The sequence below is a fragment of the Vulpes lagopus genome, chromosome 20 (assembly GCF_018345385.1).
Source record: "Vulpes lagopus strain Blue_001 chromosome 20, ASM1834538v1, whole genome shotgun sequence".
NCBI lineage: Eukaryota > Metazoa > Chordata > Mammalia > Carnivora > Canidae > Vulpes > Vulpes lagopus.
Genome location: NC_054843.1, coordinates 21721172 through 21736032, shown reverse-complemented (window position 1 = coordinate 21736032; position 14861 = coordinate 21721172).

The following is a 14861-nucleotide window of genomic DNA, read 5'->3' as shown; positions in this document are numbered from 1 at the left end:
GTATTGATGTGGGAAAAAATGTGAAATGTAAATGGGAATGATTATTTTCAGTTTATTTTCTTACCTCACAATTAGAATAGCAGTTAGAATGAGTATATTCAATTGCAAACATCTATGATTTAAAGATTCAAAGTTTCATTACTTAGGAAATATAACAGACAAATGCACTTTATTACAGCAGCAATTTTTATACTTTTATAAACATAAGAAATAATTTGTAAACATGGAAGAGATAAAATATAGGCAAGAACATAAAATGTTACACATAAACTAAAGGGTACATTTTATACACACACATATATATGTGTGTATATATATGTACAGACATGTATATGTATTTCTTTTATTTTGCATGCAATATGTATTTGCTTTTTCTGAAAACTTCTAACACATTTCATACAATGAGCTTTGGGCTACAGATATACAATGTTCTGTGTTTCATTTTGATACTAAACCAATATTCAGTGCTCACTTTCAATGTTTTGAGTGTAAACTAAGTAAAATCTGCCACATTTTTTATTTTCAGCAGATTGATTTTTATAATTGTGTTTTGATTTTTAAAAATATGACTTCTTTATTAAAATTTTTTTATTATTTATTTATAAATAATAAAGAGAGAGAGAGAGGCAGAGAGAGAAGCAGGCTCCATGCACCGGGAGCCTGACGTGGGATTTGATCCCGGGTCTCCAGGATCGCGCCCTGGGCCAAAGGCAGGCGCCAAACCGCTGCGCTACCCAGGGATCCCCTTTAAAAATTTGACTTCTTGTTATCCTGTATCTCTTAATAATTTAAGGATCATGATATCTTCTGAGATTGTATTGAAAACCATTGATCTTTTCCTCACCAATTAGCAGAGATGCACATAGATATAATTCTTCACATGCATTATCAAGATATCCATGCACACACTGAAATATATCCAGTAATAAGATCCTTACAGCATAGTCCAAAATATCTTCATATTTACTCTAAGCAAATTGTATTAACTATACAGTTTGTAAGTAATACCTTTTCTTTGTTGCTAGTTTATTATTTAGGGGAGGTAGGCAATAGTTTTTAAATAGTATTCACCAATTCTAATTGTTTCTGAAAGTACCCCAAGATAGGCATTGTTACATAATATTTCCCATGTTCCAGTGGATATAGATTATCATCATATTATATATTCATACGAGTATATGTACAGACATGAAAATAAAAATGCACACTCTGTATGACGTGCTAGGTTCAGTGATAATGGTTATCCTCCCATTTAAAATTATTATGGCCTCCATTTTGGTAACAGATGGTAACAGGAAACAATGGAATTTTCCTGATGAGATAGTTTGGTTTTAGAAGTGTTTTAGAAAACAAGTAAAGTGCAAAGTTTCACTAGGTCCCTCAAATAAAAATGATATAAACCCACAGATGACAGTTTAATGGGTTTAGGCAGGAGGATGGGGCTATATAATATCAAGATAGATGGTGTTGAATCTCATGGATAGATTCGGTTACTGACTCTACAGATCAATAATGGCAATCATGATGATGATTTACTGTTAGGGAAACATATTTTGGTGGGATCTAGGGCTTGTCTGACAATGCATATTCAAAAGACATATTGAATGCCCTGAAATGTTAGCCTTGTCACTGATGATTTTAGTATATTTTTTGAAACGCTCTAAGAAAAGGCTGGGTTTTTTTCTTTTTAAAATTATTAGACTGAATAAAAATATTTAGTTTTATCAATTACAACTGGAGAATTTAGTATTTTTCAAATATGACACTAAAGTTAAATTGCATTTCAATCAGAAGATCTAATATTAATCTTTATTCTTTTAAATACGAACTTACTATAGATTAGGTAATAGAACAGTTTCACATCTGTTTACTACATACAAAGAAAAAACACAACATCGAAGCATTTTCATTATAATAAAATTGAAAAATTATGCATTGTGTTATATTAGGGGAGGGCATCAAGATTGCATGAATCTGGACACCATTTCCACTATTAAAAAAACAATTATTGACACTCTTACTATAAGAAAATGGCACTTTTGCTATAGAGATAGGCAAAAATGCAATTAACCAAAAGTCAATAGCAAGGTATTTGAGAGTTCCTCCCTCTTCCTCCAAAATAACAAATAAAAGGATATTCAAAACTTTGTCCCCTCAAGTTGTCAATTTTCTAACTATCCTTTATTTTGTATGTCTCAAAATATATATATTACATATATATGTGATATAATGCTACAGAAAATAATGATGCAAATAATAGCTTAAATAATCTGCACAGGAGAATGCCTGTCATTTGACATTGAAGCTCATTTTTCCTGTGTCTATTGCTCTTCTCACAGAATGGAATAAAGAGATGTGACTGAACACGTTTATGAGGGAGGATTTGTGCTCTTTACTGGAAGGTGCTAGCAGAAGTTGATCTCTGAGTCTAAGCTCTGGAACTTCTATCAGCTAGCTATTTCATACCTGTGCCTTTATTTCCATACCTGCAAATTGTCAGACAATGTAAGTAAGGGAAACAAATGCAAACTTCCAATGTTATCTCAATAAAGGGTGTTAAATTGCAAATAAAATACTAAAACATTTAGTATGTTTGATTATGACATGATTAAACTATGACATGATTAAAATGATTTTATTTTGGAGTTCGCTGGAGGCTCAGTGGGTTAAGGATCCTACTCTTGATTTCAGCTCAGGTCATTATTTCAGGGTCCTGAGACTGAGCTCTACATCAGGCTCAGCAAAGAATCTACTTGGGAGTTTCTCTCTCCTTCTCCATTTGCCCTGACTCCTGCTTGTTCTCTCTCTGTCTCTCAAATAAATAAATAAATAAATAAATAAATAAATAAATAAATCTTTAAAAAAATAAAATGATTTTATTTTTCCTAATAAAAATACTCAATAATTTACTTAAGATATTATTTTATTATTGCTTTGTGTTTTTATAGAAATCTCAACAATTTTTACCTTTTCTTTTTTTTTAAAATTTTTTTATTTATTTATGATAGTCACAGAGAGATAGAGAGAGAGGCAGAGACACAGGCAGAGGGAGAAGCAGGCTCCATGCACCGGGAGCCCGACGTGGGATTCGATCCCGGGTCTCCAGGATCGTGCCCTGGGCCAAAGGCAGGCGCCAAACCGCTGCGCCACCCAGGGATCCCAATTTTTACCTTTTCTTGATAAGAATCTTTATTATGTTATATATTACCAATATCTATCATAATCTTCATTTCCCATAAATATCCAGGTTTAAAATAAATGTATTCCCTCATTTAAATCACTTTTTGACTCTCCAAACATACATTTTTGATCCTACATACTGTTTCTTTCAACTAATCTTCACAGCTTTATTATGCTTCTTTTCTTTACCTACTAGGTTTAATGCTATAATCAGTCATAATAATTATCCCTTGCCTGTGTCTCCAAAACTTTTCCCTTTCTTGATTTTACATACTAATTTAAAAAAATCTGATTAAATTCACCTTCCAGACTCTTCCATGCCTATACTGCATGCAGCGGAATGTGGCTAGAAAGTAGTTTGCAAAAAGATATCCCCAACCACCTTTACTCTCTCTCTCTCTCTCTCTCTCTCTCTCTGTAGGATTCTCAAAGCACTTACTTGCTTTCAACATATTATATAATTTTCATATCATGATTACTATTTATAATACTTAAAATAATAAAAAAAATGAGTAGTAGTGTGTATGTTTTGCAGATAAAATGTTGATTAATTTTTTTCTCATTCACATTTTGTATCCTTGATGAATATATAGCTATTGAAAACCCTCAGAATAATTATAATGGGCTCTGGACAAGTGTTCACCCTTTTGATTCCACCTTGCTTCTGGGGCATATTCTTTTCCAGAGATGCATGGTGCATAGGAGAGATAAAAGTTGTAAGTTTATGAGGGCAAATACTGAGTTGCATTTTAACATTTTATTATAAGTGGGAAATATTAGAAAGGGAGACAGAACGTGAGAGACTCCTAACTCTAGGAAATGACCTAAGGGTGGTGGAAGGGGAGGTGGGTGTGTGTGGGGGTGACTGGGTAATGGGCACTGAGGGGGGCACTTGATGGGATGAACACTGGATGTTATTCTATGTGTTGGCAAATTGAACACCAATAAAAAATAAATTTATATAAAAAATAAAATGCTGTTCAATTAAATTTCAGCTTTCAATCTCAATCTATCTAACATTGTGATTCCTTCAATCCTATTAAATTGCTAAAATCCACTAAATTCTTCTCTTACTTAAAAATAATTAATTTCTGGACTCATAAAATCCTTGGTTATTATTAATATAGTGAGGAGATGATTTGATTCATAATTCTCATGTTAGGGATGAGGAAACTGAGGCCTTAAAATTTAGGAAACTAGCCCAAGGTCACAAATATGATGTACTTTACACTTTAAAATGGTTCCTGAGACTTATTTTCAGAAGCTTAATATAAACCATTTCATGCATGCAAGAAATTATACCTTCATATCTCTTTCGGGAAAGGAAAAATTACAATTGAAAATATTTCTTATTCAGATAGCCTTGGTTCTATTTGACATTTTAACTGTACTATCTTTAACCCATATAATGAATGGATTAGGTAATTACATTACTCTATAGATTCTATTAGCATAGGCACACATTAGAATTTGGGAAACCAATTTGGCTGGTAAATTAGAAGAAGAAGTTAGTTGGAATAGCCTGAGGAAAATGAAAAATAGAATTCTTTTACGTTAAGTCACAGGTTACAAAATTAGAAGTCTACATTGTTCTTTGTTAAAAAACCTGTCTCATTCACATTATGATACACACTACTCCATTTTATACAAATTCACTGTAGAATATCATATTTTTCCTTCTTGTTACCTGATATTATAATTCTTTCCCTTTAATGTAGTTAATAAAATGGTTGAGATTCCACAGTTCTTTCTTGTGTTCCTTTTTACTATAATACACATCACTTGAGAATGGCGGCTAGATGAACTCCACTTTTTGGATTTATCTTTTTATCTGAATATGCACATCATATGGTAATAGAGTAACCCACTGTCTGTTGGGTCTGTGGCCACAGCTGTGATGATCAGAAGCACCATATGTTTGTAAGAGATACTGATTATTTGATAAGTATTCATTTGTAACATGAAAATCAAAGCAAACAAAGGGGACTTGTTAAAGATGTTTTAAAATAATTAAATAATTCTAAATGAATTTTATATTTCAAATAATAGATAGTCATCATGCCTGTAGAAAACTTCATGTCATAGCTAATGTGAGATTCTCTTCTGTCTTTGGGAAAATCTTTACAACTTCATTATTTTGATTGTTCTTCACATTAGGTGCAGGGCACATAGTTCACAAAATATAAGCTCAGTTATGTGTTTGACACATGTACAATGACAGAGCTAGAAGGACCTACATTTTAAAAATATATATTTAGCTACTTTGAAATATATAAAGATTATAGCTAAGAAGAAATGTCTAGGCTCTCATAATAGATTCCACTGAGTGAGCATTAACTACACATTTCACTAATAACTCATTTTGTCCTCAAACTGTCTATATTAGGAAACTGAAACTTAGAGAAGTTTAATATTGAGACATGGCTCAAATCTGTAACCAGGAAGTCTGAATTCAGAACCCATTTCCTAATGGTTTGTGTTGATTAGCTTTAGACTAGAAATTGTAATAGAGGCTAAATAATTAATATTGCAAGCTCAATAAGCATTTTCAAAATGACTTTAATGTCTCTTTTTATTCAATCTTTTGTCTGAGTTTCACATATGTTTAAGACAATTCCAGAAATAAAATGATGCTTAATATCAATTGTTCAGAGTTTTTAATGCACATATCTGTTTTTAATTGATATGAAAAGCATAAATAATTGTATTAGCAGGGTATACTGATTCTTGCCGAGAAATTATGTATAAGTTCATTTTAAAATAGTGAATATTTGATAATCTCAATAGATCAATTAACCTAATTACTTTAAGAAAGCCAATAGTTGTTTAACTACTTTAGTGGTTACTTTAGACACAGGCTAGTTCAGAACATGTTTATGAATTAAATTTGTTTTTTAGGGATCCCTGGGTGGCGCAGCTGGGATCCCTGGGTGGCGCAGCGGTTTGGCGCCTGCCTTTGGCCCAGGGCGCGATCCTGGAGACCGGGGATCGAATCCCACATCGGGCTCCCGGTGCTTGGAGCCTGCATCTCCCTCTGCCTGTGTCTCTGCCTCTCTCTCTCTCTCTCTCTGTGACTATCATAAATTAAAAAAAAAAAAAAATTAAAAAAAAATAAATTTGTTTTTTAAATATGAAGTCCATGGAAATAATCTAAGGTCAGGATCTTGAATCTAACCAAGTAGGCTTATCACAAGAATATACACTCTCTTGTATTAAACGTAATTTTCAGAGGTAATCAATAGTATTTGAAATTTCTAATTTCCTAGAACAACAGCAATATATTATTTTCAAATGTCTTGTTCACTTCCATAAAAATCCATGACATATTTCTATTTTGTAACCATTTCATTCTTGACACTTTGATAGAATTTTTGTTAGGGTATAGGACTGTTCTATCTTAAAGGAGAGAATATAATTGGATTATTTATACAACTTAGGGACAACATTAAGTATATATGTAATTGTTAGTGGATTAGTTGTATCATCTAAATGTTTTTACATACTTGCTCTTATGTTCATTTTACAGTTCCTTTTTAATGCATTTAATTTTATTATTTATTTATTAATGCAAGTATTTATTATTTTTTTAATGCATGTATTTAAAGTGCAAAAGAGTTAGATTCTTTTTCCTTCAACCTGTGATTCTTACTAAGTAGTTCTGGGGTGAATTAACAGTTTGCATTCCTTACAAATTCTAGGTGATTCAAATGAGTTAGGTATTGTACTTGGAGAAACACTGGCAGCATTTTTTAATTCCAACACACATAACTATAAATATAAGTTTCTGGGAAGCCTTGGTATTAAGAGTCATTTAGTTAGATTAGATAATTTACTGGGGAAAAAACAAACAAACAAGCAACTGTCCTGATATTTTGAGTGGCTGAGTTGATTGATGACTTAACAATATGCTCAGAAAAGTTCCTTGACTTCACCTTGATTCTCAACTTTGATGTACATATAGGTTAAGAATTATGCATTTGGTGACTTGGATCTAAATACAGTTCACAAAGATTGGAGAGATAAGAAGAGATGTCTGTTTTGCTTCTGGATTAAGGAAGGAAGGGAAAAGCTATAGGAATAATGTAAGAATTACACAAGGAAGCTTGTCCCTAAGCAGAGCTATATCCCTGGGATTGAGGCTAGAAGGGAACAACTGAAACTCAGAAACTTGTAGGAAAATGAACCTCAGGACAGACTTATGCTCAAGATAATGGCATGATCCCAGATATTTTGGATGCACAATCATGACTCAAGTTAATAGAGTAGAAATTGTTATTGGGTTTCCATAAAATAAGAGAGTCTTAGATAATTCCACGGATTGTCTCTATACCCCAGCAGCATAACTACATAGAGGGTAGAATAATTTTCTATGTAAAGTAAAGTAAGACTGGGAGAGTGTAAGGCCTAAAATAATCCGACTGAATTTTCTAATTTTCTGTATTCCTAAAGGGCTTCACAGCTAGGAAAGAGAAGAAAAATAGGAGAATTAATGGCAGATTTTGAAGAATGCTTCTGAGATGCACTGATTTATATATAAAAATTAGTTAGAAGAAAGGACTTTTGGGATCCCTGGGTGGTGCAGTGGTTTGGCGCCTGCCTTTGGCCCAGGGGCGATCCTGGAGACCCGGGATCAAATCCCACGTCAGGCTCCCGGTGCATGGAGCCTGCTTCTCCCTCTGCCTATGTCTCTGCCTCTCTCTCTCTCTCTCTGTGACTATCATAGATAAATAAAAATTAAAAAAAAAAAAAAGAAGAAAGGACTTTTCAGATGTTGCTTGGATAGAAAATGAAGAACAGGTAGCAAATGTCACATATTTCTAATAACTTGCACTACCCACATTCCTTTAGTGTTTTTCTTTTATTTTTGAAGTATAGTTGACATATGATATTATATTTGTTTCAGGTGTACAACATAGTGATATAATAATTCTACACAAGTTAATGTTCACCAATGTTAAGTATAGTCACCATCCATCACCATATGACCTTATTACAATATTATTAATTATTTTCCCTGTATTATACTTTCTCATCTTCATGACTTACTTATTTTATAACTGGAAATTTATATATTTTATAACTGGAAGTTTATGTCTTTCAATTCCTTTCATCCATTTCGCCCATTCTCCCATGGCTTGAAAATATCTTCAGTCTTATTTAAAATTCAGAGGTTCACGATGCCATACATTAAAGAAATGTAGGGTTCACTACTTAGTGGAGTTGGGCTTTGAAACAAAAATAAATTCACTATAGAAGAATAAAGATAATGTTTACTGATCACCTGCAAATACATCTAGCAAGGACTCAAAATTGTATCTGAGAGAATTCGTAAAGAATGAGTGAACATATTAAAGAATGACATGGACAGTGTATTTACAATTACAGATACACTCTTCATTTCTTTCTTCATTCTTTCAAATATATTCATTGATTTCCTACTATTTGTCAAAAAACTGCTCTGGGGGATATGAGTGAAGAAATCAGATATGATCATGATCTCCTAGAGATTACAGTATAGTGGAAGAAGTGCAAACATTAAAGAAACAAAAAATCGGATGGCCACTAATGCTATGCATATAAATTTAAGTGGGATAATATGTTTGAGTATTGGAAATGCTATTCTAGAATGACATTATGAAAATTCTGACATGATGTTAGCTTTTGCTCCCTAATAAACCATCTCCAAAATCAGCGAATTAAAGCCACAACCATCTCTTCAATCTCTCAAACCTACTATATGTCTGTCAATCTTAATTTTAGGCTTTTTCATGTGTCTTTAGTCAGCTAGAGAGTTGTTTGGGAGTGGATTACATTGAAAGATCTTTCTCACGTGAATGAAGGTTGGTAGGCTGTTGGCCAACAGAACAAGAACTACTGACCATATGCTTCTTATCATCCATAAGCTACTGTGATCTTGTTTATAATGCCATAGACTAAGCACAATGATTCCAATTTTCACAAAAGAGAGTGTTGCAGAGTGCAGTTGGAAAGCTTTGCTTGTACCTCATTTGTTATTGTGTCATTGGCTAAAGCAAATCACGTGGCCAGTTCCAGCATTAGTGTGGGAAAGCACTACCAAAGAAAATGTATAAAGAGAGGGGAAGTTTTGTTTGTTTTGGGCATGGACCAAGATGGCAAAATAGGTGGCTCCTGACTTTCCCTTCTCCCACAGATGCACTGAATATACAACTACTAATAATCAATATCCTCTGAGAGAAATCCAGGAACTAGTTGAATAAATCCTACACATCAGGTGACTGAGATGATATCACACTAAAACAGGAAATAAAGACTGAGATACATGATAACCATAAACCCCATTCCCAGTACAGCACCTTAAAATGGAGAGAAAATACCAAACTCTCAGTTTCTCTGTGAGCAGCAAAATGTTTGGACCACACAGATAGCACCTAAAATTTAAGACTTATTGCTTTCTTCATCTATCCACTCCAGGTAAGCATAGGAGGAGCAGGCAAAAATGTCCATTTCCTAGCCTTTCCTTGGAAGAGGATAGACCACAACTTTAAAAGCACCTACCCTAAGGCACCTGGATGGCTCACTCAGTTAAGCTTCAAACTCTTGGCTTTGGCTCAGGTCATGATTAGGATTTTCACCTAGAGCCCCTGTATCTGGGCTCTGGGCTCAGCAGGGAGTCTGCTTGAGGTTCTGCCTCTCTGCCCCTCACCCTGTTTACACTATCTCTCTGTGTCTCTAAAATAAATAAATAAAAATCTTAAAAAAATAAAAAAATGTAAATAAAAACATTGAAAATTCACAAGTTGATAGAGATTAAACAACATGCTCCTGAAGAATCAATGGTTCAAAGAAGAATCAAAGTTATCTTTAAAGAAAGAAAAATGGAAACACAACATACCAAATTTATGAGAAGCAGCAAAGGCAATTTCTTAAAAGGGAAGTATACAACAATAAACATACTCAGAAAGGTCTCAAAGAATTTATCTCAAGAAACTATAAAGAGAAGAACAAATTAAGTCCAAAGTAAGCAGATGGACAGATATGATAGAGATTGGAGTGGATATAAGTGAAAGGCAATACAATATGTCAATGAAACTAAAGGCTAGATTTTTTAAAAGAAGGAGAGAAAATATTTACAAGTCTTTAGCTAGACTAACAGTGGAAAAGAGAGAGAAAATCCAGATAAATAATATCATAAATAAAAAAATGAGACATTCCAAATGATAGTATGCAAATACTAAAAATCATAAGACATTACTATAAGCAATTATATACTAACAAATTTAATAACCTAGCATTGAATATATTCCTAGAAACATGCAACCAAAAACATATAAATCATAAAGAAATAGAAAATATCAAAAGACCTATTATGAGTAAGGAAATTGAATCAGTAACCAAAAGCTTTCCAACAAAGAGAAGTCCAAGGCCACATGGCTTCACTGGTGAATTCTACAAAACTTTAAGAAAAATTAATACTAATCCTTCTCAAAATATTCCAAAAAATTGAAGAGGAGGGAACACTTCCAAATACATTTTGCAAGGCCAGCATCTCCCTATACTGAAGCCAGATAAGGAAACAACAAATAAGGAAAACTATAGGCCAATACTCCTGATGAACAGACATATAAAAAATTCTCAAAAGAAGAATTAGCAAGCTGAATTCATCAACACATTAAAAGGATCATACACTACGATCAAATGGGATCTATTCTTGGGATACAAGGATGGTTTAGCATATGCAAATCAATAAATGTGATATACCACATTAGCAAAATGAATAAAAATCATATGGTTATCTGAGTAGATGCAGAAATAGTACTTGACAAAGTTCATTATCTCATGATAAAAACTCAACACAGTGGATATAGAGGGAACATATATTAACATAATAAAAACCATGTATGACAAGCCCACAGCTAACATACTCAAGAGTGAACAGCTGAAAGGTTTTCTTATGAGATCAGCAACATGACAAAGATGCCCATTCTTGCCACTCCTATTCAGCATAGTACTGGAAGTCCTAGTCAGTGTAATTAGGCAAGAAAAAGAAATAAAAGTGATTCATATCAGAAAGCAAGAAAATAGATTCTTTTAATAGATCAGTTCAAGAAAATAGATTATTCTGTTCTTCAAGAAAATAGATTATTCTGTTCATGATTTTTATATAGAAAGCCCTGAAGACTCCACCCAAAAGAGTTAGAAACAATGAACAAATGTAGTACTGTTGTATGATACAAAATCAATATCCACATATTGGCCATGTTTCTATACACTAACAACAAACTACCAGAAAAAGAAATGAAGAAAATTAACCCATTTGCCAAAAGTAATAAAAAAGCAATAAAATACATAGGAATAAATGAACCACAGAGGCAAATGTTCTGTGCAATGAAAACCATAAAACATGGATTAATGAAATTGAGAAGACACAAATAAATGGAAAGATATTTGAGTTTATGGATTGGAAGAATTAATATTGTTAAAATGCCCATACTACCGAAAGGGATCTAAAGATTTAATGTAATGCCTATCAAAATTCCAACAACATATTCCACAGATATAGGGAAAAAAATCCTAAAATTTGCATGGAACTACAAAAGACCTCAAATAGCAAAAGTAATCTTGAACAGGAAGAGCAAAGCTGAGGCACCACATTCCTGAATCAAATAATGTAACAAATCTACAGTAATAAAAAAAGTATGGAATTAAAAAAGAAACAGACACACAGATCAATGGAACAGAATCAAGAGCCCGGAAATAAACCCACATACATATGGTCAATTAACATTCAACAAGGTTCCCAGAATACACAAAGAGGAAAGGATAGTCTAATAAATAGTGTTGATACAACTGAATATCCACATACAAAAGAAGGAAATTGAACTCCTATTTAACACTATACATAAAACTAACTCAAAATGGAAAGTCTTGAACATAACATTAAACTCAAAAACTCCTGAAAGAATACCTAAGGGATAAGCTCCTTGACACTGGTCTTAGCAATATTCTTTGTTGTTATAAGAAATCCATGCAACTCAATAGTGAATGAACAAACAAACAAACCCGAATTAGAAAATGAGCAAAGGACCTGGACAGACCCTTTTTTCCAAAGAATTTCTACAAACTGCCTAAAATTTCAACATCAGGGAAACACAAATCAAAACCACAAGGAGCTATTTACGCCACTCCTATTAGTATCTATTATGAAAAAGACAAGAGATAACTAATGTTGGTGAGAATGTGGAGTAAAGGGAACCTTTGCACATTGGCTGGTGGGAAGGTAAATTGGTAGAATCAGCATGGACAAAACAGGATGGAGGGTCTTCAAAAAATTTAAAAAAGAGCTACCATATGATTCAGCAATCATATATATATGTATATATATATATATATATATATAAATCATATATATAAATAAATTAAAACACTATCTTGAAGAGTATTTGCACTCCCATGTTCATTGCAGCATTATTTAAAATGGCCAAGATAAAACAACACGTGTCCATCAAAGATGAATGAACAAAGAAAATGTGATATTTATATAATGGGACATTTTCAGCCTTAAAAAAACTGAAATCTTTCCTCTTCGGACAACATGGATGAAACTGGCAGACATTCTGCTAAGTAAAATAAGCCAGACAGAGGAAGATAATTACTTCATGGTATCACATATATGAGGACAAAAAAATTGAATGCACAGTAACAGAGTAGAATGGTGGTTGCCAGGTGCTGAGGCATGGGAGAGAATAGGGAAATATTGGTAAAAAGGTACAAACTTTCAGTTATAAGATAATGAAGTTCTGGGGCAGCCTGGGTGGCTCAGGGATTTAAGCGCCTGCCTTCGGCCCAGGGTGTGATCTTGGAGACCCGGATCAAGTCCCACATCAGGCTCCCTGTATGGAGCCTGCTTCTCCCTCTGCCTGTGTCTCTTCCTTTCTCTGTGTGTGTCTATTGTGAATAATTAAATAAAATTTTTAAAAAAGATGATGAAGTTCTGAAGATCTAATCTATAGCATGGTGACTATAATTAATAATACTGTATTTAATAATTGAAATTTTCTAGGCGAAATCTTAAATATTCTTACCAAAAAGGTGAAAAAAAGGTAACTGAGGTGATGGATGTATTAATTAATTTGATTGTGGGAATCTTTCAAAATGTATAGGTATAGATTTGAGAGAAAAAGAGATGGCTGTGTTTTTAATTCCTGGGTTTGGGGATGGCTTTTTATGAAGCAAAAGCTAAACACCGGGTGTCTGAGTTTCTGGTGAATGAAGAAGTTAGACCAAAAAGTTGACAACTAGATATGTTGTGCTGTGTGTGTCCTCGTGTGTGCAGTTATGAGTAGTCATGCTACTATTTCACTTCATGGGGTATTATTATGTTTGATATGATAGAGTGCCTTGACAGTTATAACTGGTTTATGAGTTTTACTTGATGAAAAATGTTTAAAGAACAATTCAGAATGCTACAAATATTTATAATGATACTCCTTCTACAACTTAAAGTTAGATGGCAAGGCTTTTCTATTTCATTAAGTGATGTGCAGCAAAATTTTGTGCAGCTCCTTAATGGCAATTTGCATCATAAAGGAAAGAATGGGAATATGTTAATTGGTTTGAGAATTATTTTTCTATTTAACCACATTCATTTCCATTTTGGCGTGAGGCTTCAAAACTAAAATTCAAGCTTACTATATTCAGTTGTGTCCTGGGTGACCTTGTTTAATGCATGGTTATAATTACACTGAATAATCAATGGAAAAACAGGAAACTTCAAAGTCTAATGAATAGAGTACTCTATGTATTTAAGATAAAAAATGACTAGCTTTTCATTTTTTTCTGTATGCTTTTTGGAAAACTAATTCCCACCTTTCACCTGCATGAACTCTAACTGGGACACATGATACACTTTTGGCCATGTAGGTTACTTCCATTAAAAACTCTATTGCTCAAACTTATAAATTTGCACTTTCCATCTAACACTTATCACTATTGATTTTTAAAATAACTTTCCTCTGATACAGGTTGCTTTTATGCTTCATTAAGACAGGACTCCAGGTCAAAATAATATCTCATGGTCTTTTGTTAGGGCAATTAATAGTCTCTGATTATATCCACTAGTCTATTTTGCTAATCTAACACTAAAAATAAAATTTTAAGAATGACCAGCTTTCATTTGCATTGAAAGTTTTCTTAGATAAACTAGAATATTTGGATCATTTCTAAAAATGTTTTTAAAAAAATGGGCCAAAGAAAATTATAGGTTTTAATTCATCCAAAATTCTTCATAAAGTATTTTTTTTCTTTGCTACAAGCCAATTGCTCTAAAGGACAGTTGATGGCTTCATGATGTTTTCTGAATAGAAGTAATGTAATTTTTTGAGCTAATCATTATTTTAAAAATCTGCATAGAGAGCAAAGGCAAGAATTTTCTAGTACAGGGATGCCTGGGTGGCTCAGTGCTTGAGCATCTGCCTTCTGCTCAGGGCATGATCCCAGAGTCTTAGGATCAAGTCCCATATCAGGCTCCTTGCATGGAGCTTGCTTCTCCTGTCTCTGCCTCTCTCTCTGCCTCTCATGAATAAATAGATAAAATCTTTGAAAAAAAAAAAAAGAATTTTCTAGTACATATTCCCCAGAAAACACTAAATCCACAGAACATTTTGTAAATGCTCCTATTAATATAAAGATGTAGAAAGAAG